This window comes from Microcebus murinus, chromosome 25 (genome assembly GCF_040939455.1).
Source record: "Microcebus murinus isolate Inina chromosome 25, M.murinus_Inina_mat1.0, whole genome shotgun sequence".
Taxonomy (NCBI): domain Eukaryota; kingdom Metazoa; phylum Chordata; class Mammalia; order Primates; family Cheirogaleidae; genus Microcebus; species Microcebus murinus.
The window spans coordinates 21,353,708-21,378,977 of NC_134128.1; the positions used below are offsets into that span (position 1 = coordinate 21,353,708).

The 25,270-nt window shown below is 43.9% G+C and overlaps 1 long non-coding RNA gene across 3 annotated transcripts; it reads right to left on the reverse strand.

The window, feature by feature from the left end:
• Nucleotides 1-497: 497 nt before the first annotated feature.
• LOC105858252 (uncharacterized) lies at nt 498-24,278 on the reverse strand. Of its 3 annotated transcripts, none has more exons than XR_012914877.1 (4): nt 24,224-24,272; nt 6,651-7,854; nt 5,246-5,361; nt 498-709 (listed from the first exon to the last, which is right to left on the reverse strand). It is a non-coding gene; the product is annotated as an uncharacterized LOC105858252 (long non-coding RNA). The 3 variants fall into 3 exon arrangements; XR_001148068.2 differs by lacking the exons at nt 498-709; nt 5,246-5,361; nt 6,651-7,854 and adding exons at nt 16,673-16,736; nt 17,190-17,342; nt 18,118-18,300 and having other exon boundaries at nt 24,224-24,278; XR_012914878.1 differs by lacking the exon at nt 6,651-7,854 and having other exon boundaries at nt 24,224-24,278.
• Between the last annotated feature and the right edge of the window lie 992 nt (nt 24,279-25,270).

Below are 25,270 nucleotides of genomic sequence, written 5' to 3' on the forward strand. Positions count from 1 at the left end.
TTTATTTTTTTTTTAAGAGTTCAATAATTCTCACCTAGTTTTTGACGTAACAATGTGAGTTGGGAGATTAATGTAATACCACGGTTCCCATCACGCATGGCTTGTGGAAATGCAGATTGCTGGGCCCAGCCCTGGAGTTTCTGATTCTGTAGGTCTGGGTGGGGCCTGGTGATCTGTATTTCCAGCTAGTTCCCAGGTGATGTTGATGCTATTGCACCAGGGAACACCCTTGGAGAATCGCTGGTCTAATGTAAAGGAAATCACACTGGCTGTCGGGGTCCTAGGTTCTGTGGTCCTAGGATTCTGGCATTTTAAAACTTGATGATTCCTTGGAAATTGTGGAGTCCCGGGATTGGCAGGCAAATTTTTCCCGTAAAGACCTATATAAGTAAATATGATAGGCTTTCTTGATCTCCATAGCAACTACTCAACTCCTACTTGACTCTGTTGTTATAGTGCCAAAGCAGCCATAGACATACGCACACAAACGAGCGTGGCCCTGTTCCAATAAAACTTTATTTGCACAGACAGGCAGCAAGCCAGACTCGGCCCACACCATTCGCCAACCCCGGTCTGGTCTCAGCTTTCATTTTGCGGATGAGGAGATGGACTTCCGGAGAGGTTAGCTGACAGGGACAATTACACAGGTGGCCAAGTGCGTGCCACGTGACTACTGACCAGCTAGTCGACTTGAGGCTTTACCATACACCTGTAAAATAAGAAGGCATGTCAGTCATCTGTAGTTGTTTGCTAGGACTGTCACAACAAGACACTGTGTAGCTTCAACAACAGAAATTTATTTCTCCCAGTTCTGGAGGCTGGAAGTTCACGACAAGGTGCCAGCAGGGCTGGTTTCTCCTGCAGCCCCTTTCCTTAGCTTGCAGACGGCCACCTTCCTGTGTCCCCACGTGGCCTTTTCTCTGTGCTCAGACATCCTGGTGTCTCTTCCTTTTGTAAGGACACCAGTGAGATTGGATTAGGGTCCGCCCTGATGGCTTCCTATTAACAGCCTCTTTATAGGATCTGTCCCCAAATACAGTCACATTCTGAGGTGTCCTGTTGGTCAGGCCTTCAACGTGTGAATTCGAGGGAGCAGGGGTGGCGGGTGGGAGGTGGGGCACAATTCAGCCCGTAACCTTATCTATTGCTATATAACAAATTACTGCAAAATATAGCGGCTTAAAACAAGAACACATGTTGTCTCCCAGCTTCTGTGCGTGACGACTCCAGGAGAGGCTTAGCTGGGGGCCTCTGCCCCACGTGCTCTCGCGTTTGCAGCGACAGAGCCCTCCAACGCCCAGCTGGGGAGGGGGTCCAAGTCTGCTCACGTGGTTCCTGGGGGACTCTGTTCTTTGTGGGGTGCTGGACTGCAGTCTCGGGGCCTGGGGGTTGGTGGTGGAGCCCTGCCTGCCACTGGGGCCTCTTGACAGGGCGACTCACCATGTGGCAGCTGTTCCCACAGGGACAGCGAGAGAGGGAGACAGGAAGAGCAGGTCTCTCTCTAACCCTCCCTCAGGAGGGACCTCCTGTCATTTGTGCCACATTCTGTTTGTTACAAGCAAGCCACGAGTCCAATAAGTATCAATGCTCAGTAAACTGCAGGGACCATACACAGCTTGCAGTATGCGTGTACACACAGAACAAAGAATTATCTGACCCAAAGTGCCGATGTTACAAAGACTGAGAATCCCCGGTACATGGCGGATAGTTAACTGTGTCTTTCTAGGGCCTTCCCAACTCTATGGGAAAGTAAGCCACCTCTGTTTTCAATTCAGTTTTGAGAATGTGGTTTTAGGCAAGGCATCTAATTTTTCTGCCTTGATTTCCCATGTCTGCAAAATGGGAATGATCCTCTGTCATCTGTTCCCCTTCTCTCTCTTCTCCCCTGAGAGCTGCTAATGAATGTTTGCCGAGGACTTTGAAGACTCTAATTACTGTTATCCCCAGGATATCAGCTCGAGATTGTATGGCACCTGCGAGTCCCACAGACAGGAGATACCGAGCAAAGGGAGCCGGTCCTGTCCTTGCTGTGCTATTTATCATTCTCCAAAGGCAGTATCAAGCCCTTAGGCTCGAATTACTCAAAGTCAAATTACTCAAATCAACTCTAGAATCTGCTGAAGGAAACCAAGGGTTCTCACCATTAAATCACAGCCTTTCCCAAAGTCAGAGCCACGGCGCTTGAGCTGGGGGCTTCAAGGTGCCAGCCAGGAAGGTTCAGAAAATGGTAGCATAGAACCAGTCTTTGTTGATTTACTGCTTGATGCAGAATTCCAAGAAAATGCATAATAAAACTGGGGGTACCTAAGTCTCTGAGTTGCCATCACAGTTCAATAGACCAAAAAACCTTTCTACTACCTCCCATTGCCCTTAAAAAAATTAAGTTTATAACTCAAAGTCAGCTGCGTGACTACAAAGTTGTGTCTCATGAAGTTCTTGCCGAGCAGGTGACAGGCTGATGTTCAACACGAATATACTCGCTTAAGCAGAGACGAGCCCCACCGCTGTCTTCACCTCCCATCACTGCATCCCGACCCGAAGCACAGCTCTGTTTGGAAATGGTGCCAGTCTCTAGGTCAGAGGCCCGTAGAGATCAACCTAGAATGGAGCACATGTCGCCATGAGAGCCGCAGCGGGAAGTCAGGAATATGAAGACATGTCGTCTGTCCTCATTCAGCACCGGCTGACCCAAGAAGTCACAGCTGGCATCAAATCACAGCAACCCCACACGCTGGATGTGCGTAAGCATTCATTTGAGTGGCACAGCCGATAAAGAGCAATTCAGAGAAAAGGACTCGGAATGGGTTGGGCAGCCGTCCTAGGGTCAGGAAGCATAGGTAGGAGTTCTGGGAAGGAGAAAGAAGTGGCCTGAACATCAAACAACCCCATTAAAAAGTGGGCAAAAGAAATGAACAGAAGCTTTTGAAAAGAAAAGAGACTAATGGCCAAAAAAAACATATGAAAAAATGCTCGACATCTCTAATCATCATGGAAATGCAAATCAAAACCACAATGGGATAGCACCTAACTCCAGTGAGCATGGCTTTTATCAAAAAGTCCCCAAACAACAGATGCTGATGTGGATGCGGAGAGAAAGAACACTCATACACTGCTGGTGGGACTGCAAACTAGTACACCTTTTATGGAAAGTAGTATGGAGATTCCTCAAAGAACTAAAAGTGACCTACCATTTGATCCAGCAATCCCTACTGGGGATTTACCCAAAGGGAAAAAAAAAAGACATTTTATAAAAAAGGCACTTACACTTGAATGTTTATATAGCAGCACAATTCATAATCACAAAGATGTGGAAATAACCCAAGTACCCATCAATACACGAGTGGATTAATGAAATGTGGTATACGTATACCATGCAGTATTACTCAGCCATAAAAAAAACAACAGTGAACTAATACTGCCTGTGGTAGCCTGGATGGAACTGGAGACCATCCCCCTAAGTCAAGTATTGCAAGAATGGGAAAACAAACACCACCTGTACTCACCATTAAATTGGAACTAATCGATCAACACTCAGGTGCACATACGGAAGTAAAACTCAACGGAAATCAAGCAGGTGGGAGGGGGAGGAGGGGATGGGTAAATTCACAGCTAATGGGTACAATGCACACTATATATGGTGATGGACACACTTATAACTTCAACTCAAACTGTACATAAATAATTCATATAACCACAACTTTTATACCCCCGTAATATTCTGAATTTTTTTATATAAGTGGCCTAAACCTTCCTCCTCAGCTCCCTACCAATTGCAAGGGTATCATTCGGATTACCCAGGCAGATTTTTCCCTCTGGGGTGAAGGCCCTGAGTTCTAGCATCATGGTGTTGCTGTTTCCTTGCCCAGCGGCATGGCTGTGGCTGCTGTCCTTGGGTCAGGCTCCCTGGAGTATGTCACAGATCACAATGGAACTGAGCTAGACCTGTGGTCTCCAAGCCGAGGCCCGACGTGCTGAGTTTCTAACCCCCCCCCCCTCTCCCCGGGCCTGGAGACTCCAGGTGGAGAACCACGGAAGCAGAGGATGGCTAGATAAGAGCTAAGAGCAAATTCTCCCTTTGGGAAAAAATTTTGCAAAATGCACATCCAACCAGAGGCTGGGCAGAAGCATCCCGGCCTGGGCAGGTATTACATCATTTCTTTTTTAGTAAGTGTTCTAACATCAGGAACTCAGGAAGTCTCAAAGACCTGGCTCCACTAGACAAATATTTCTTGAACCTCTGCCATGTACCAAGAGCTTTACCGTGATATCATCCCGCTGAAATGCTCATCTTATGTTGACGGGTCTGAGTTAAACGATGCAAAAGTGCCTCTTTGAGTTGACACAAATGAAAGGAGGAGACAGACCTGGATCTCACAAGAGATTTCAAATGCACACACACCGCACACCCTCAAGTGACCTAGCACAGGAAAGGGCGGAGGCCAGAAAAAGGGACCAAAGAGAAGAAAACAACCTGAGTTAGACAACAGATAAACTACCCTGTGGTTAGGTCCAGAGCGTAGGAATTGAATCAATTCTGGAAAGTGGTTACCCCCAGATCGGCTCGATTCTTACCTTGCACACTGTGACCAGCAATTTTTTTTTCTTACTTTTTAAAATGGCTTAAGCAGTAAAAGCACCTTCCACCCCATTTGGCATCTTATAGACCAGGCATCCTCAAACTATGGCCCGCAGGCCACATGCGAGTGTTTTGCCCATTTGTTTTTTTACTTCAAAATAAGATATGTGGAGTGTGCATAGGAATCTGTTCATAGTTTTTTTAAAACTATAGTCTGGCCCTCCAATGGTCTGAGGGACAGCGAACTGGCCCCCTGTTTACAAAGTTTGAGGGCCCCTGTTACAGAACCTCCTACTGAATTCTTAGGGAGCAGGTATATACTACTCTCACCTGTGGCACAGGTGAGCTCACACCGTGCGGTGAAAACCACAGTTAGTCCCTGCCAGCAGTGGTGCTTTTCATTTCTTTTTAATGAGTGAAGTTGAAAAAAAAACCAAGTTCACCAGCTGAAACTGCCAGGGAGATTTGAGAGGGCAAATGCAATTATTAACTCAGTTGAAATGTATTATTAATAATAATGCTTAGCTCTGTTGTAGCATTTTCTGGCTTCAAAGCCGTTTACAAACATCAACTAATTAATCCTTACCTCAGCACGGTGAAGTAATTAAGTATGATTATCCCTATTTTATAGAGGGGGAAACTGAGGCACCCAGAGGTTAAGGGCCTTACCCAAGGCCACAGAAAGGATACAGCTGTTGGAATCACGGACATTCTCTGACTTCCAATCACACGTTGAAAAGTTCTCATGGCCGGGGAAAAGCGAGGTCGTCTGGCAGGAACTATCTCTACAGAAAAATGGATTGATGAGGAAAATCTCAGGGCCCTTGTTTTCCATAGCACCTTGCTACAGACAATCACAATCTTATTTCTTTTTAGTGTTTTCCTTCCTCATTAATTTTTTAAAAGCATGCTGAGTTGGGGGAAATGCCAAAGCATTTTAATGATGTATGAAATAAAAAATAAGCATAAAACCTTCTGCCCACACAGAGCGAACACAAGCCCGGTATTTGGATCTGTGCATTTCTTTTCCCCTCTTGCGCCTGCAGCCACCCTTTAGTCCTGTGCCCTGTAGCTCAGCGGCAGCCAGAAACTGCTTTGGGTTTTTTTGTTTTTGTTTTTGTTTTTTTTTTTTAAGAAAATGAACATCAAAACTTAGCAGGCTCAGCCAGAAGAACAGGACTTTGTCTTTATTGCTCTTTTACAAATGCTATACTCTCTTCCATTCCCCTGAACTTTTCTCAGAACTGCCACCCCCCAACACACACCAGGAAAGCACTGATGGGGTAGGAGAGACAGTGGGGAGGTCCCTTGTATTTTGCCTTGTTATCTCTCCTCCTCTCTTCTGTTTTCAAATCTTTTCTTCAACAGGAAAGGTAAGCGCTGGCACTTTGCAAGTCTGCCCACTCTTAGCCTAAAGGCCCTGTGGTTGGTAAAGGGCTGAGATGGGGCTGGAGGCACCAGGGTCGCATCGTGGGGACGCCAGGTCTTCCAGGGGCTTCTTCCTGCACCTGTCCCTGCACCCGTGGCAGGTGGGGGGCAGCAAAGGCACCAGGGCAGCTCCCCACACCCAGCTTAGCCTTCTCCCCCAGCCCCATCCGAGCCCTTTCTCCCAGCCCCGCCCCCTGCTCGGCTCACGCACTGCGCATGTGCAAACTGTCCCTGCAGCCCCCTCAGTGCCTTGGGCCCTGCTGCCTGTCAAGGTTCACCTTAGGGGTGTCCTTTGGGACCCTCTGTCAACCCTAGAGCTCGGCTGAGTTTCCATGTGCAATGGAAGGTGTTTCCATGCCAGGCTCACTCACTATACTAGGAAGAACATCAAGGGTGGGCTGGGCCTCGTTCATTTCAGCATCCTAATGCCTGGCACGGTGCCTGCACGCAGTAGGTGCTCAATAAGTGTTTGTTGAACGTAAACACGAGTGAGCAGTCGCTTGGGCCCTGCCTTGTACTGGCAGGTGCATAGCAAGGCGTTTGTTTCCATTCCCATCCGCCTTCCCACGTGCACACCTGTCCCACCCAGAGGCTTCCAAACCGGCTCATCGCCAGGGTCACGCAGACCCTGACACAGAGATTTTACCTAATTCTGACATGTAGCCAGGTTTGGGAATCATTGCTAAAGTCTAGTCGGAGAAATCTGAAACGATGGCAAAATGATGCTTCCGGAGAAATGGAAATGAAATAGTAACGTTCACATAGAGCGCTGGACAAGCCATGGCCAGAGGGGTGGGGAGGGGGGATGTCCTCACGACCGCTGGAATTTTAGCTTTTCAGAGCAAATAACCTCCAGCAAAATAAATTTAGTCAAAGACTTAGTGTAAAAATCCAGAGCACCTGTCAAGCAAACCACTTCTTCTCTTTCAAGAAAGCAGAACAAAAAAAAAAAAAAGAAAGAAAGAAAGAAAGAAAAGGAAAAAGTAGCAGTTCTCTTTAAAGCCTACAAACTTGAGTCTTCGGTAAATGCCAAAATATCTTCGATAACACATTTACACACCTATAAAAACAAAAAGTTCAGTCAGAAATGCCAATAAATGATTCTGATCCTGTCTTAAAGCCATACAGCTGCAAAAACATAAAATATCTCTCAGATTTTGAGAGTGACTGCTTCAGAAAAGAGCCAACATACAGACTCTAAGTAGAATGCCTTTTTGAAATTTTAATGGCAAAATGTTGTCTTTCTTTTGCCTTTTTAGTGTATGTACATTATTTCTTTTTTGCAAAATTGACGAAGGAGACATATGAAGGCCATAAATTTACGATAGGAGGGGAGAAAAGAATTTGTGATTGGGGGTAAGGAAGCTTATGGGTGGAAAGTAAGTGGAAATTTTTACTGCTTAGGAGCCAGACATGAAAAGGCAGCTGGGACAAGCCAAAGGCAGGTGTAAGAGGAATGTCCCACGCTGTGCTGGGCTTGGTTGAACCAAGCCAGTGATGGGCAGACATGAGATCTGTCACCCCCCGGAGAGAACGTTCCAGCATCTGCCATCCCAGCCACTGGCCAACCCCAGGTTCGGTTGGGTTTCCGTGAAGCCACTTTCAGATGTCTCGGGTGTCGTTCTGCCCATTTCTGACCCGGCTGGATGTGCTTGTTTGTGCAGCTTTTCCCCCTGCACGGCAACGAGTCGCTCTGTTGTAATTCCAGTTCCAGCGAGCTTGGTACATCTTTAACAGTTCTCCTGTTGTTATTAACTCAGTGACTAACTGCGAGGTGTTTGGCTTTTGAAACAGTGCCACAAAAACTTCCCTCTCATCTCTGGGTGATGTCAGCCCCATAAACGGGAGTGCTGGAAGAAACAATAGAGATTTCAGCGGTGAAATTTAATGAGGTGGACCCTTCTTTGCCCGAAATCTAAAATCACCTCCCTTTTCTGCAACCAGGGAGTTAAAAGGATCTCTGAGTGAAATTAGGATGTGGATTCAGATTTAAGAGAAATTTTGGTGCTTTGGTTTTGAAATTCCCTGGGGAGGCAGGCCGGGAATGGTGAATTCTTTTTCACATTCTCTACTACTGGTTGACTACAAGTGGCTCTTATGGAGACTGTGAAAAGACACTGCTGATTTCTCAATGCAGTTGGCACACATGGTCCAAACAAGCCTCAAAGCAGCCCTCAAAGGCAGGACACAGTGAGGTTAGCACCAGAAACTAAAGGACATGAGCCTTGCAGAGCCACAGTAAAACACCCAACAAGTGGGCAGTTCAAGGGGAGAGTAAAACCCAGGGCTCTTCATGACAGGGGCTCAGATTCATTCAAAGTTAGAGAAACAGTCGAGACATCAGTGTACACTGAAGAGGGCTATGTGTGCCCAAAGGAAAGACATAGTCATGATCCTCATTAAGAATATGATTTTAAATCCACAGTTTAACATTGCAGAGGAATCATGAAATTTAGCACTCGTGTTGACCTGCTGACGGCTAACGCATGATATTAATTAATGGTTCACGGGACCCTGGCCAAGACCTACATTAAACAGACAATGCTTGTGCTGACATAGCACAATCTCTTCAACGAGCACAATTAACTTTTCACTTTTTTTATGGTTTCCTTCAACCAATGCTGCGGAGAGGCGTTTCCATCTGCAGTCTTCAACGGCCTCCTCGTAGCTCTGAGGTCTTTTAGATGCAGCAGAAAAACAAGCCACACAATGCTCGGTGTTGCAACGTTTGGCTCAAAATAGAGTCCGGGAGCTCAGTCAAAAGCATGGGCTTGCACTTCTAAATTCCGAGTTTGGATTGTTGTTTTTTAATTCTTCTTCCTATGCTGCGATCACTTTCTCAGGTGGTTATTAGGCTCTTGAGAGAATTTGTTTTACTTAAAATCCAATCCCAAATACTCAAGGTGAATAAGTGAGTGTCTCAAGAAAACTTTCTTCACTTATGATGTATGGGAGGCATCTTTTGTCTCTGCTGGTTAAATGACCCCACGACATAAAGGACCACTATCCACGATGAACCAATCCCCAAAATCACAGCAGAAATTAAGACTTTCGAACATAAAAGAAGCAAACATCTGCACTATGCTTGGGAAAGTATATCATGCTATCACTCTCAATTTTTTCTTAGCACTCTTTTCTTTTTCATTTGTTTTCTTCTCAATTTGTATCTTAGCAGCTAAGAGTCCACGGAATGAGCAGCCAGTTTCCAAATAGCAACTTGGGACCTGAATTTTGGAGCTAGGCAAGGGATTTCGAACTTACATCATTATATACCTGCACATCAAATAACAGAATCTGCATTGCCATGAAACGAGCACAACCTTGCATTTATAAAATCCTTCACTTAAGTAAACACATTTCTGTCATTGAAGAACAGCCACACCCAAGATACAAATTATGCCTCCATCTTTAGGCAGAAATAATATAGCCCTAGAAGCCTCTGTGATTTTTAAGAAGTTTAGCCACACGTGAAAACATGCTCCCATAGATAATTCTCAATCCACAGAGAAAATCTCGACTAGCAGTATTGGTACATGTGAACTGCCTGGAATATCACTATGCATTCTTTGAAAGAAAAGAAATCTACAAGAGCTCCAGACCATTCGGTTCTTCCTTCCTATTCTGTTTCCTTTAATGTCAGTTTTATGGAATGAGTATTGATAGATAATAAACTACAGCCACAAAAAAAAAAATGCTAGTCAATGGATATACCTGTTTTTCCCCTACGGTTTTCTATCCACTGGCTCAATATTCTATAAACTACAAAGCAGCAGAGTCAGCATGATCAGCTTACTAAAGACCTCAAGCAAGACCAGTCCAAGAGTTTAACAGCACACTTTTCACTTATTTCTAAGCCAGGGTCGTCTTAATCCTGTCGTATTGTATCTTCAAAGTACTCAAAAATAAGTCTCATGAATTATGTCCTAAGGCAGGCTAGCTTTACAGATAGGAAAACTTAGGCAGAAAGATGAGAAATGATTTATTCAGTCCAGGCCAGCATGATCTTCCCTCATCCACTGCTAAATAAATCCCACTAATTTCCTCAATCTGATAAATTACTGATAAAATCAACGGGAACATGAATCTCAATGTTCTTGTCTCCCAAATGAGGACTCAAATCAGCGTTTGTTTGCATATGCATCTCCAAAATGAGTGATTTAGGATTACATTGTTTATATCTCTTGGCACAGTGTGCCTTTGGGCACGAAGAACACAGGCCTTTTTAGTGGCAGAAGTTGCTCTTGTCACCTGCACCGCCCGAACCTTCCAGAGAGAAGACAAAGGGAAGCTGGGTGCAAAAGCTGGAAATTTTAGCACAAGATGGGATCTCCCACTTTCTTCCTGTGTGGCTGATTCAAGGTAGGTGGTGAGCATGAGCCTGGTCAAAGATGCCTGGGGTGTGTGGCACTCCCCACCTCTGTACGTGGCAGAAACCATTAGAGACAGCCAGGCGCGGTGACTCACGCCTGTAATCCTAGCACACTGGGAGGCCGAGGCGGGTGGATCACTCAAGGTCAGGAGTTCGAAATCAGCCTGAGCGAGACCCCCGCCTCTAATAAAAATATAAAGAAACTAATTGACCAACTAAAATATATATATAGAAAAAATTAGCCAGGCACGGTGGCACATGCCTGTAGTCCCAGCTACTTGGAAGGCTGAGGCAGAAGGATCGCTTGAGCCCAGGAGTTGGAGGTTGCTGTGAGCTAGGCTGACGCTACGGCACTCACTCTAGCCTGGGCAACAGAATCTCTGTCTCAAAAAAAAAAAAAAAAAAAAAAAAAATCATTAGAGAAGCGTGAGTCAGCCCGACAGGAGTGGGTAACATGCAGGGAGGCTCGTCCTAAGGAGAAGCCAGTAGGACCCCCTGACCCTACGATACTATCGGCTTTAACCAATGCAGCAAGTTCAATGGAAATTGGTTATTATACCACGGAAGTTAACAGTAATTATAACTTACAGCGATTGTGCATTGACTACACTATCAGACATCATGGTGTTAATATGGGCTGTCTGATTCTATCCTGCCCCCAAGTTTTTTTGGTTTTTTATTTATTTATTTTTTGAGACAGAGTCTCACTCTGTTGCCCAGGCTAGAGTGAGTGCCGTGGCGTCAGCCTAGCTCACAGCAACCTCAAACTCCTGGGCTCAAGCGATCCTCCTGCCTCAGCCTCCCGAGTAGCTGGGACTACAGGCATGCGCCACCATGCCCGGCTAATTCTATATATATTAGTTGGCCAATTGATTTCTTTCTATTTTTAGTAGAGACGGGGTCTCGCTCTCGCTCAGGCTGGTCTCTAACTCCTGACCTCGAGCAATCCGCCCGCCTCGGCCTCCCAGAGTGCTAAGATTACAGGCGTGAGCCACCACGCCCGACCAGTGCCCCCAAGTTTTGCAAGTAAAGTCATAAAAGAATCAGAACCAAATGACCCGGGAATGCAGTTAAAGCTCTTTTTCCTTATCAGGTGGATGGCATTGGGCAACTAACCTCTCCAGGCCTGGTCCCTCATCTGGAAAATGAGCCCATGCCGCCGCACAGAGCTCTTGTAAGGACTGAGGGAGTCGATGTATACAAAGCACTAAGCATCTATTAAGTGCCACTCATTTTATTTACTGTTTGCTTTTAGTTTTTTATTTATGCTTAGGAAGCACATTAACACTGACAGCACAGTATCTTTCAAAAGTATCGAATGTGATACTTTTACGTAAACAAATGAAAATTAGAGTGTAAGCGTCATGTCATTGATGGCCGTTCAGTTTCTCTACCTGGCCGCAGCGTCCTCCTCCTCCTCCTCCGCTACCCTTCACGTGCGTCCCTCACAAAGTTTTGCTCTATTGTTCAACCACCTTTCCAAGTTGGACAAAACCATACTTTTGTCAAAGATATACAAGCCCCTGCACTTTGCAGGAAAGAGAAAGGAAAGGCTAAGGCAGGGCAAGTCCAAGTTCAGGGGCCTCGGGTACCAGCCTCCTCGGCTCTCCTCGCACCCACAGCCGCCTGGCTCAAGGCCATTGTCACCCTCTCTCCATCGACTGCTCACGGCTCTGCTGGTAGGTGGATGTTTACTGCTGTAACCTCACAACAGTAAACAGGGACAAGAATTCCTCTCCCTGCCTTCCTGATGCGATTATTTGTATTAATATTCCAATCTCACTTCCATCACAGGCGCCCAGATCTGGCCTACGACGGTCCATTTGCAGTCCCCGCTGAGCCCGACAGCCTGGCTCTGTTCCCATTCGTGTTCTCATTTCCACTTTAAAAACTACCAGGTTCTTGAAATCCAACAGAAGATGACCTCTCCTCAATAAGAACACGGTGATGGCCGGGCGCGGTGGCTCACGCCTGTAATCCTAGCTCTTGGGAGGCCGAGGCGGGCGGATTGCTCAAGGTCAGGAGTTCAAAACCAGCCTGAGCAAGAGCGAGACCCCGTCTCTACTATAAATAGAAAGAAACTAATTGGCCAACTGATAAATATATATAAAAAATTAGCCGGGCATGGTGGCTCATGCCTGTAGTCCCAGCTACTCGGGAGGCTGAGGCAGAAGGATTGCTTGAGCCCAGGAGTTTGAGGTTGCTGTGAGCTAGGCTGACGCCACGGCACTCACTCTAGCCTGGACAACAAAGCGAGACTCTGTCTCAAAAAAAAAATAAATAAAAAAAATAAAAAAATAAAAAAAATAAGAACACAGTGAGTCAGGGGCTGCTTTTTCTATCTGTAAGAAGTGACGTGAAAAGGGGCCAAACATCAGCCTCCCAGGGAACTGGTACACATGATGGCACTGGGCAAGGTTGGAATCCTCATGCTGGTAACTTGGTTCTGTCTGGAATTGTGCCTACAATTAAACCGATTTCCTAGAAGTGAAAACTGAGACTATTGAAGTGTAGGATAGTTAGTTATCTATCATTTAAGGCTCTCACTCGGTACCCATACATAGAGGAACAAACACGGGAAAATGTCATTTCTATAGAAGTTAATTCTTGATCTTTAAGCACCAGAAGCGGATTAACTACTTTCTGGATATGTCGTGCTTAAAAAGAGAATAAGGCTAGCACATGCTTTGGCTCGTATATTTGGGAGTGGGGTGGGCAGTAGTGAACAGAATTTCTATCATTAATAGAAAAGAATATTTTCTAATTCTTCTTGGTAAAGGAAGAGGAGTGCCCAGGATTGGGATTGTCTTTGTGTTTTGAAAGGCTTCATGATGGGGCTCTGTAGGATGCCAATGTTTAAACGCACACACTCTATAAAGTCAAAACGTAGTACGTGCTGGCCGGGTTCTCTTCTTCAGTGCTGTCATTATAGAATTTTAACCCTTCCCACGACCCATAGAGGCTGAGGAAGGATGGGAGTCAGAAGGCCAAAGTCTAGTTTGTGGTCCTGTTGGTACCCATCTACTTAGGATCTGCCGTTGATTTGGTGGCATTTGGGGCTGCCACTCCGTGTTTCCATCACCTATGAAAGATTGGTAATAATACAGACTTCACCTTCCTCCAAGCGATATGCCGACTCAATATAACTAAGCACTTTGAGGTCCCTATATTAAAAGAAAGTATTACTAAAAATCCCCAAAAATGGGGATAAAAAACAAGATAGGAAAGTTTATGGCTGCTCTGGTCTCCTACCTCCGAGTAAAGCTACAATGGCTATAGGAGAGGCCAGGCCAGGACTGCGGCCACAGGCTCTGCAGTTCAACCCGTCTTCTGCCCTGGTATTCTGGGAGCCCTCTGGCAATTTATTTAAACACTCCATGGCTCGACTTGCTCGTCTGTGCAATGGGTATAATGATACTCACTACCTCACTCACGGTTAATTAACGATGTATAAAGCTTTTGAAAATATAAAGTGCAATGTATGTGCTAATTATTATAAATCCAAAAAAAGCACCACAGTTCAATTTTTAATTACCTATATATATTTTATTGAAAATAACATAAAGCACACAATAAAATTAACCCAGGTGTCAAAAATTATTGCTTGCCTGTGCCGTCTTGTTCATCCTTCTGCCAGAATTAGAGTAGCAATTTCCTAAACTAAAGTCATAATTTCATTGAAATGGTAGAAGTTCAACCAATACGAGCAGGCCTAACCTGTCATTTACTGTGTTATAAAATGTCGTCTCCCACTCGTGCCTCAATTTCCCTTAGTTATTATAACTCAATTAACGTAGCACTAGAACCTATTACCAACATGTTATAATAAAATTAAATCCGATCGAGTTTTATGCCAATGTCAAGTTAAAGAGTTTAAATATGGAAGAATGGCTTCATTTTTTATTTAGGTTTTTGATTGATGAATAACCTTAAATAGTCCATAAAAGGAATAGGTGACAACAAGTCGGATTAATTCCTGTGCTTGCAACAGGGAGCATGCCCTGTCCTGCTTGGAAAAGTTGGCCCTCGCCGTTGTGACTGTTCTATCCCAGACTCCCCTTCCCTTCTGCCCTCCCCGCGGCTGCCCGCAAGCTGCTGAGACACGAGACACTGTGTGTGCACCTGGCCCGGCCCCGGGAACACGCCTGCCGCCATCGAGTCCTTGCTGTGGCTTAAACTCACATCGCCGGTCCGCCTGGCACACACCCAAGGTTTTTGGGGAAAAGCGAAAATGGCTAAATGGGGTGGTGGTACATACACCGTTAGACGAGGAATCTAATGTTCCCAGAGAAGTGTCCCCCCTACCTCAGCTATGGGTAGGCTGAGAAAGGGAGAGGAGATTTAATCAGCTTCCTCTGGAGTCGTTTTATTTTTTTTACGAGCTTGATTACGATGCATATGAAACATTTTAAAGTTTGAGTGCTACCTATAAACCTGTTCCCTCTATGCTAATTGCTCTCCATAAAACCAGATCAAGAAGTAGGGCTCTCGCCCGGTTCAAGTCCGAGCATGCCTGTTGGGCACGAGTTCAGAGGGCCCCGGTGCTATCTGGCAGGGCCTGTGGAAACAGATAGCCTGATGGATGAGTGATAACAGAGACATCCTAACAACAGGCAAGTGGCCTTGCAAGGAACTCAAGGTGACGGAAAACAGGGTACAGTAAACAGTTTGTCATCGCAGACGTTTCACAAGAGAACACGCTTGGAAGGGAGGAGACACCACGTTGCAGCCCGAGTGACTCACCGCGCTGCGGGCTGATCCCCCGCCAGGACCCGCGCAGACCTCCCGCGACACCTGTGAACTGGCGTCGGAGCAGCCATGTCAACAGCTGACACCGAAAAGCAGGAACCCAAGTGAACCGGCTCGGAGTGAATTTCCTCCTCTCGAGCGGCAATCCGCAAGCAAGGCGACTCCTGGCCAGACTTGCCCTGCCTCCCCACGGATCTCACGAGAACAGCCACCAGCTCTCATCTCCGGCTCTGCTATGCTTCAGGGAACCCCCAAACCCAAGGACTAGCCGGACCCGAGCAGGATCTTGGAGCTCTTCGCCTGGATCGGACACTGCCGATGAAGTGGCCTCAAAAATGTGCGCTCGCTCACACGTCTTTCGTGCAGAGTGACAAGCTCTGGAACCTCGCTGCCTCCTCGCCCCGGTCTCCAGCAAGCCTGGGAGAGTGTCGTGCACCTTGCCCAAATCCTGCCTGCCCCGTCTGAAGGCTGAGCCCTCCTGTTATATCCTTCGTAGAGAAATCCCTTTACGGACCCATGGTTGGAATAGCTCCTCTTTTTATAATCCTTCCCAGTGTTCTGTGTGGATGATAAAAAATACCAATTCCTTTAGCTTAAGCCACCAAACCTTGGGAGATGGCATGGTTCGTAACGAGATACCACTGATCCCACCCAGGCCACTCTCACGCCAACACAAGGAGCAGCGTCAAAGCTCTTACGAAGGCCTTTGAGGAATTTGGGCCCGAAACACTGATTTATTAAAGGCTCTCTCTGTGCCGTGTCTAGAAGGCAAGAAGAGAGGAGAGGAGGGTGTGTGTGCACGCACGCATGTGTGTACGTGGTTTTAGCTAAAGTGTTAGCACCAACATGCTCGCACTTTTTCCTGCAGGCGAATTCACCACTAACAGCTTTGGAACAGAACTAACTTTCCCAGCGGTTCTGATGCCAGGATCCATGATTTCATACACAGAATGAATCGGGCAATGGGCCTAGAAAAATGAGAGTAACCGATCACACGAATTTTAAGGGTCACAGGAGAAAGGTAACCGATTATATCTCTCAGCAGTTCCAGTCAGAGTTTTGCAAACACTTAAAAGATGGCCTTTGCACCTCCTTGAAGATGAATTCTGCAAGAATTACAGAACCAGAAAAGGTCTCCCGAGTCCTAGCTGCTGGGCCGCTGAAAGGTGGCCTAACATGGAAAGACTGAGTACACCTCTGAAGTGGCCTGTCACTAAGGATTAAACTAGCATGGAAAATCATTTCTCCCTCAATAATATTGAGGGTAAAAACCCCAATAAAATATTAGTCTGTTTGGAGGAACAAAATGTATTCCAGCTTGCAAAAAAATAATGATTATTTTCTTAATTTTACTAGTTGGTTAATATTTCTAGGCAGGCCACAGCAAAACAAGCTGAGACCAGACGTTACCTTTTTATCTATAAAGCTACTTTCTGGGTTTTGTTGGATGCCTTCTTCTAACTTCATATTGCATTTGTTGAGAAAAGATCTCGATTTCTCACTTTTACCGATGAAATAAGTTAAAGCTTAAAAAAAAAAAAGCATAACTTACAGGGAATATTTGGGAATGCCAGGATTTCTTTGGAGCTGTTCAAAGGGTGGAAATGAGTTCTTCTAGGGCAAAAAAGAGAGAGATACCTAATCAACATCATCTTTTGCATGGTACTACAATTTTCGTCTTTCATCTTACCCTCTTATGAGAGCAAATCATAGATCTGATTCCAAAAAGAAATCATAACTTGGCTGATAATAGCATCATAGAACATTGAGCACATGTTGACTTTAAATTGATTAGCCATCTTTGCTTAAGGAAAGCGAGCTATTTAGCCAAATGAAATGTAATAACACCCTGGAAGGACTGATCTCCCCCGAATTAGTTCTAACATAGGCACTGATCCCAAGCAGATATAATGTGGGAAGTAGTTACTCCACAGTACTGGTCAGCAGGAAGTTGAGGGGGGTCACACTCAACAACTATATTCAACATAAAAATCACACCCAGAAAATAACCGTAATAAAGCAATCCCTTCCTAATGTCCTTTTCTATGAATTTGGTGTGGTTCTCACCCCTAGGATGAACTGTGCCACCTCCATTGTCTCAGCAGATTAGTCTGGCGAATGGGAAATAAAAAGGGAAACATTTGCCTATTTTCATCAGAAGGATAGTCTCAGACCCATGGCATTCTCCTGCTGTCCAATACACCCAGAGCCAAATGAACACTGTGGGGAAATAAATATGTTTTCAGAATGACAATTTAAGACCAATTGAACCTAAACTAACAGGACTAGGAATAATATTGTCATAGCTATTCAAACTGATTCTGAATCCCACGGGAAGTTGGAGATAACTGCTATCACATATCACAGCAATCTCAGCTTCCCAGCGATGGGAGAGAATTAACGTTTATCCAGAATCTTCTATGTGCTAGACACCATACAAGGCATTTGCACTTGGATTTAATCCCCGCAACCGGGACAGATATTCGGCTGGTCTGCTCGGCTACCAAGTCCCGGCTGGTGTCCGGCACAGTTGGCCAGACATCAGTTCCGATTGGTCTGTGTCCTGAATGACCCTTCACGAGGACTGTTATTATTATCTCAGTATTTATAAATGTAGAAACTAGAGTTCGTGTAGGTAACTTCCCCGGGGGAGGGGGGGGGTCACACAGATTTGAAGGGGAAACACATCCAACCTCTGCTTCCTCTGCCTCACTTATCTCTTTATGTAATCTACTGCATGCCTTCACTCTGCTGAGAAAACGGAGGCTGCATTTGGGTTTAATTTTTCCCCAGTATATGCTCAGGAAGGCAAATAGTGTCACATGAGTACGTCTGTAGTATTCTTTGAGGACCATGTTTACAAAGCAGTTGAGTCTGGCCTATTACATATACTTGAAAAGAAGTTTTGTGTTTTTAAAAATATGTTGAACAGCATTGAGTATTTACCGTGCGTTCCTAGAGCATGCCAGATAGACGCCGCCTGCCAAGTACTCACTGTGCAAGGTGCCTCCAACCATCCGTGCAATGACAGTGTGGCCCAGAAGCATGGCTTGCCTGGAGTGGAAAATAGTATCAAAACTGGGAGGAACATCAACATTCCTTCAGTCCCATCACCCCGCCGACGTGTCAGGTTTTACACCATCTTCCAAACAAATGGCCTCTCAGACTGCGCCTGAACCTTTGCAAAACCAGAGAACTTGTCTTTGGACAACTGTCGTTCTGTTAGAAAGTTCTTTCTTACAGCTTCAAATCATTGGCCTTACGTTGGGAAAAAATTGCAATGCCTCTTCCACATGGTAGCTCTTCAACTGTTTGTAGACAAAGACAGTTCGTCTTATACTCCCATCACCCTTTTCTTCTCCAAGATAGTCTGTCCAAGTTCTTCAACTATTTCTTATATGACCTCCTTTCAATGCACCCCAATGTATATAATCCTCTCAACTGAAGTGGCCCGAACTAACTCAACATTCACTATTTAGCCTGGCTGCAACGAGGCAAAGTATCTTCTTGCAGAGTAGTTAGGAATACAGAACACAGAGATAAAAAAAGTTCTTTGAAAGCATTGTACAGTGCTATATAATAGATAATGCCAAATTATATAGTAAAAGCTACAGATCTTGGACAAAATTGATACCAAGGCATTCAAACCAGAGAAGTTTTGGATCATCCTGCTCCCTTCAGTCCTTTTGGTGGAAATCAGTCCTAAGAAATTTTCTAATAGCCCAAAACTCTCATAAACTCTGCTGTCCCAGGTTACTCAGACAGTCATGACAAGAATTAAAGGTGCTAACTGGGTTTCCGTCATTTCCTTTCTTCTTCTTTTTTAAATGTTTTGCATCTAAAGCATGGGTTTTTTTTAATGGGTGATTAACAGGTTTTAATTTTATAAAACTGTGCAACCAGATACCTTAGGGGACAGTAATTAACTTGGATTATGTTTTCGTTTCAGTGAATTCTAAATGAGAAGCCCAAATACTGATTTTTGTCTATCACCAAATGGGAAAACACACAGCTGGACTCATTTCTTAAGTATATTTCTTTGCTTCCTATGAACACTTTCCTAATGATATCTGCAAATTTTCCCTTGGTTCAAGTGGGCCTTCCTCTGGAAATGCCATGGATTATTGAAAATAATGGAAAAGGTTTACTTCTAATTTTGATACATGTTCCCAGCAGTCTCCAACCCATATTCTTCCCACCAAGCACTGACCACTGCCAAAAAAAGAGCCAGAATATTCATTGAACGAGTATTTTTTGTGCATTTGCTACGGACCAGGCATTCTTTCAGGCACTGAATATTGTAGTAAATGTAGCATCAGTTTCAAGTTGAACTCAAGGTCATTTCAAAATGAGGATGAGGAGATAAAGAACCATGGGTTACATCTAAATTGTATACTAAATATGAGGTCAGGGAAAAAAATAAATATTATGTGAGATTTCTGCAAAGTAGTAGTGAGCCTCAATTAACCTAGATACAAATTCCAGTTCTATCATTTATTGGACGTTGATCTTGTTTTTCTTAATTGTTTTTTTATTTTTTTGAGAAAGAGAGTTTTGCTCTTTTGCCTGGGCTAGAGTGCAATGGCATCATCACAGCTCACTGCAACCTCAAACTCCTGGGCTCAAGCAATCCTTCTGCCTCAGCCTCCCAAGTAGCTGAGACTACAGGTGTGCACCACCACACTCAGCTAATTTTTCTGTGTTTTGTTGATGAGGTTTCACTATGTTGCTCAGACTGGTCTCAAACTCCTGGCCTCAAGAAATTCTTATACCTAAGCCTCCCAAAGTGCTAGGATTACAAGCCACCACACCTGGCCAAGATGTTGATCTTGGATGATGAATTATCCTCCAAGCCTCTCGCTTCATCTGTAAAATGGGAGTAATAGTTTGCTACCTTAAGTGGCAATTGCAGCACTTAGTGAGAAACTGACACTCAGTAGATGGCAACTATCAGCCTCACATCATCCACACATAAAGCACCAAGGAAACTGTCCAGATTAAACAACCACTAACTCACAGCTGTTGCGATTCTGCCTACACAATGAGAAGCCTATGTCGATAACCTCTGTAGAATAGATGATCTATACACGGAGATATATTAAAATAATCTTTTTATCTCTGGTCTATGCCTCTGGCATCTTGTAACTAAAAGATCACAATAAACCCTTGAGTTGAATAAATGCTCTAGTATGTCAAGAAATAGTCATTAACAATAGACTTCCCCAATGAATGATTTTTTTGAAGTGCATGTTTATTAATTTCAAGTTCACAAAGCAAATCACACTAAGCTGGGATGATTTCTGCTACAAGTCCTAAGGGAAGCTCTTTTTACCAACAAATGGGAAAGATTCATAGTTTAGCAACTGCTCTCTCTATGGGTCCACGTTCACAAGGCATTAGGTACATGAAACTAGCTTGTCTTCTCACTCACACTGTTGATTTGCATGTTTTATGCAGGGTTTGCCATACAACGACACAGTTCATCCTGAAGCCTGTCTAAATTTTAACACATTTTTCTTTTAATTTTTAAAAACAAATTTTGGCTTTATTGAGGTATGATTGACAAAAAAAATTATTAATATATATTTAAAAGTATACAATATAATTATTTGATATACATATATATTCTGAAATTATTATAATTAAGCTAATTAATGCATCCATCACCTCACATAGTTACCCTTTTTATTTTAACACATTTTTCTTAATAAAGCTCCACTCTAGTCTCTGTACTAATCCAAAGACAGGCAAATTCCAAAGTGATTTTAATCAATTAGAATCATTATCTCAGGAAGCATGAAATTTTCTTGTTTATGGTCTCTCGAAAGGAAATACATTTGACTGTCAGTCTTGGTTTGGGGAAACTCTTGCACCAAGGCAGGGGCTAAAATAAATGCCCTTTAGTTGAGCAACCATTGACTCTCCTACTGGAGTTTGGTGGCTAGACTTTCAGGAAGTTCACAGGTTCAGACAATTCAAGTGGGTCTTTGAAAAATGGGCCAAATGACTGCTGTCCAGTATAGAATGGAAACAATGAATGTGTGAACAACAAATCACCCTTATCTGCTCATTAATGTAAGTCCCCCAAGGACTGTGTGTAGACAATATTGCAAACTTAAGTTGGATTAGCTAGATTGGTTGTTACAAGAACATAATAAAAAGGCATTTCTTCCAATAAGTCTCTTTTTCATGTAGCTTTTTAAATAAATGCATATATACACAAAAAAGAAAACCCTTTCTCTCCACTCTATGAAATATGACCACAAACTATATTCTTCACTCCAGATCCCTCTACACACTATCACTATCGAAGGCTTAGGGAAGAAAATAACCTCAACTTCGAATGTTCTCTACGTTTCTCCTTGAAGATTTGTTCTTAGCAGCAAAAAAAAATTTCTCTATTTGGCATATTAAACTTGCAGCATTAGAAGTAACTTTAACAAGAAACAGAGTAAGTCAAATATCTTACAGTAGTATAACATTATGAAGTTTACAAGTAATTTCACTTCGATCATTCAGTAAGTACCCACCTGGCCACTGCTAGTCAAGTTCTGATGGGGCACACCTGAGATGCAAAGGAAAGGTGGTCCCTATCATCAAAGGGCTTGCAGCCCACCCTTGAGACAGAGGAGGTGTTATGATTCTATCCACTTTATGTGCAGGAGGTTAAGGGATTTGCCTAAAGTCACACAACCAGAAAGAGCCAGATCTAGAGTTAAAATTGAGGTCTTCTCTTCACTAAATACTGCGTGTGTTCCATTCTTTAAGGCTACCTCCATGCTCTCTGACTGGAGAGACTTTGACTCTCACTGATAGAGACCTTCTTGTGTAGTCAAACACTAGAAATTTGGTAGAGGGAAAGTTTAGCACCATCCAATATGGCAGCCATGAACCACATGTGGCTGTTTGGAGCATTTGAAATGTGGTTAATCCAAAGTCAGATGTGCTATAAGTATAAAATATATGCACAATTTCATAGCCAAAAAAAAAAAAAAAGGAATGTAACTATCTCTTTAATAATTTTTAGGCCAGGTGCGATGGCTCACGCCTATAATCCTAGCACTCTAGGAGGCCAAGGAAGACGGATCGCTCGAGGTTAGGAGTTCAAAACCAGCCTGAGCAAGAGCAAGACCCCTGTCTCTATTATAAATAGAAAGAAATTAATTGGACAACTAAAAATATATAAAAAAAATATTAGCCGGGCATGGTGTCACACGCCTGTAGTCCCAGCTACTCGGGAGACTGATGCAGGAGGATCGCGTGAGCCCAGGAGTCTGAGGTTGCTGTGAGCTAGGCTGACGCCACAGCACTCTAGCCTGGGCAACAGAGTGAGACTCTGTCTCAAAAAAAAAAAAAAAAATTATAATAATAATTTTATATTGATTATATGTTAAAATGATATGCTGGTTATGTTTTTTCAATAAAATACATCATTAAAATTATTTTCACCTGTTTCATTTCACTTTTTAATGTGACTATTGGAAATTTTAAACTACATAAATATGGCTTGTTTTATATTTCTATTGAACAGGACTATTATAGACTGTAACTTGGCTTATTTTTACTGACCTTAAAAAAGATGAGAGAAAAGCAGAAGACCGAAGGGGAAGTCAAAGAAATTTGAGGCATGATGGACTCAAGGCACCATCATTGGCTGAAGACAGGCCACATAAAGGGACCTCAGTCCTACAACTATAAGGAACTGGATCCTGCCAGCAACTTAAAAGAGGTTGGAAGTAGATTTCTCCCCAGAACCTTCAGAAAAAAACTATAACTCTGCTATGTTGCTAACCTTGATTTTAGCCTTGAGAGATTCCTTAGCAGAGAATCTGGCCAATCCAACCTAGACTTCTCACTGAGAGAAATGAGAATAAATGCATGTTGTTCCTCCCGCCCCACCCCACCCCCCAAAAATGCGTCTGAGGAGCAGAAAATAGACATATTCCTGTGAAAAATTCTATGCTGACTGAGAGATCCCAATGGATAAATGGCAGAAACAAAGATCTGATGAAGGAGTCTTATGTTCACACTCATCCAAGCTTTTTCTTTTTTTCTTCTGTTAGAGATGAGGTCTTGCTATGGTGCCCAGGCTGGAGTACAATAATTATTCACAGGTGTGATCTCACTACTGATCAACACAGGAGTTTTCACGTGCTCTGTTTCCAACCTGGGCCGTCCACCCCTCCTTAGGCAACTATGGGGGTCCCCGGCTCTCAGGATAGTAGGGACACCCCATGGGCAGAGCTCACTGCAGCCCAGAACTCCCGGGCTCAAGCCATCCTCCCGCCTCAGCCTCCTGGGTAGCTGGGACCACAGACACACACCACCATGCCGGCCCAGATCTTTTTCTTTCTCCCATGCAGAAACCACCTCTTAAATGCTCCAAGGAAGGCTGTCGTCAAAATGGTTTCCCTTACGGGACCCTGAATAAAATCAGAATCTCCAAATCAGACAAGGTCAACCCTGCAGAACTGCCAGCTTAACTCTTCAGACCCAGAACATTCCAACAAGCATCTAAACGTGAAGGAGAAGCACCAATCCAAAGAGAACCGCTGAGGACTGAAAACGCCATTTCTAGATAAGGGTTTAGCCCTGTTCTCTATGTGCACACAGCTAATTGAATCCCTGGACCGTGCAGGGGGGGGGGGGAAATGAAAGAATAGCAATTCTCAAAGCATTTTAATCCCGTTGAGATAGTCTGAGGAGGGAGCTTCTCACACTTAGATGCCATATGGAAGAACATCAATGCACTTTCATTAATAATTACTCTAAAATAGCTTTGGCTCTAATTAGTGACACTTGAAGCAATCATCATAATAATTTGTAGTTATCAAATTTCCATCAAAGAATAAGACAGATGCAAACATTTAAAACCTGGAAGGGGAATCAGTTGTGTCATTTGTTTGATTACAGGTCACACAAAAAAAATCTGGTATAGAAAGTTAAGGGCTTAATATTTTCTTCAGATAATCAGAAATCTGCAAGTGGGCCACCCCTAGCTTGTGTTGCTGTTCTGGACTGCCCTCAGGGACCCGCGCTCGCTCTCTAATCTGCAGACTGACATTTAGCTCGTAGATTCTCATCCCCAAATCCGTTGTTACCTGGCGGCTGCAAGATGGCGGCCGAAGGTCCAGGGAAGCGGCCGCTCCTTCTTCCGGAAAGCAAAAGCCTTCCCAGAATCCCTCAGCTCACATCTCATTGGCCAGAGCTGTGTCACATGACCAATCCTGAGGCACGGGAGGCTGAAGGAGCAAGTGTTTTCAGCTGGGTCCTTGCTACTTTGAACTAAAACGGGGATTCTTTTATTAAGGGAAAGGGGGCTGCAGTTTGGGCGGGCAGTTGCATTTCTTGCAGCAGATCTGGACAGTTTCTCTAATCACCTTAGGCACAATGAACCCCAAACAACTGATAACACTGACCTTTGACAGGCAGGAAAAAGTTGAAGAAGAAAAGCACAGAAACTCCAAAGAACCCATCGGATTTCCGGTGAGAGGCACATGGGAGTGAGAGCTATTTGTCGACTAAGCACGTGAAATCAGATCTTTGTTCATTTTGATGATAGTTTGTAAAACAACTGGTACAACCAAATTTGAATAATAATGAGCTGTTCTAATGAGTATCAGAATAATATTGAGCAAATAGCATTTGATCATAAAAGGGCATCTATGGGTTGAATGTCCAGGAAAACAATTTGTAAGGGAAGAAAGTAAAGGGAATCACATGTTTACTGTCTTCCAAATGGCCTTCCTAACAAATTTAACCATTTCCCCCGAACCAATGAATATATAAATAAGTCCCTTCCATTCTGCTGATTAGAAAGGAGTTAGTTGAATCATTGAAATTTTACAAATATTGTGAACCCACCAGGAGGAAATGACATCACCCAGCCAGCCATGCATCCTAGGGCTTTGTGAGATGTGCCCAGGAATGTGACTAGAGATATCTCTATTTCTTGAGCACCTTGCAAGGGAGACTGGCCTTAGAGCAATGTTTTTTAAACTATAGATCTTTCAAACAAATTGTGAAATTAATTTTTTAATAGAAATGGAACAGAATAGAGTAAAATGGAGTCCATTATGTGCAGTAAGGTGGTACTATTCCAGAAACTTCCATTTCAGCTATATGTGTATGTGTGTGCTGGGCACAGC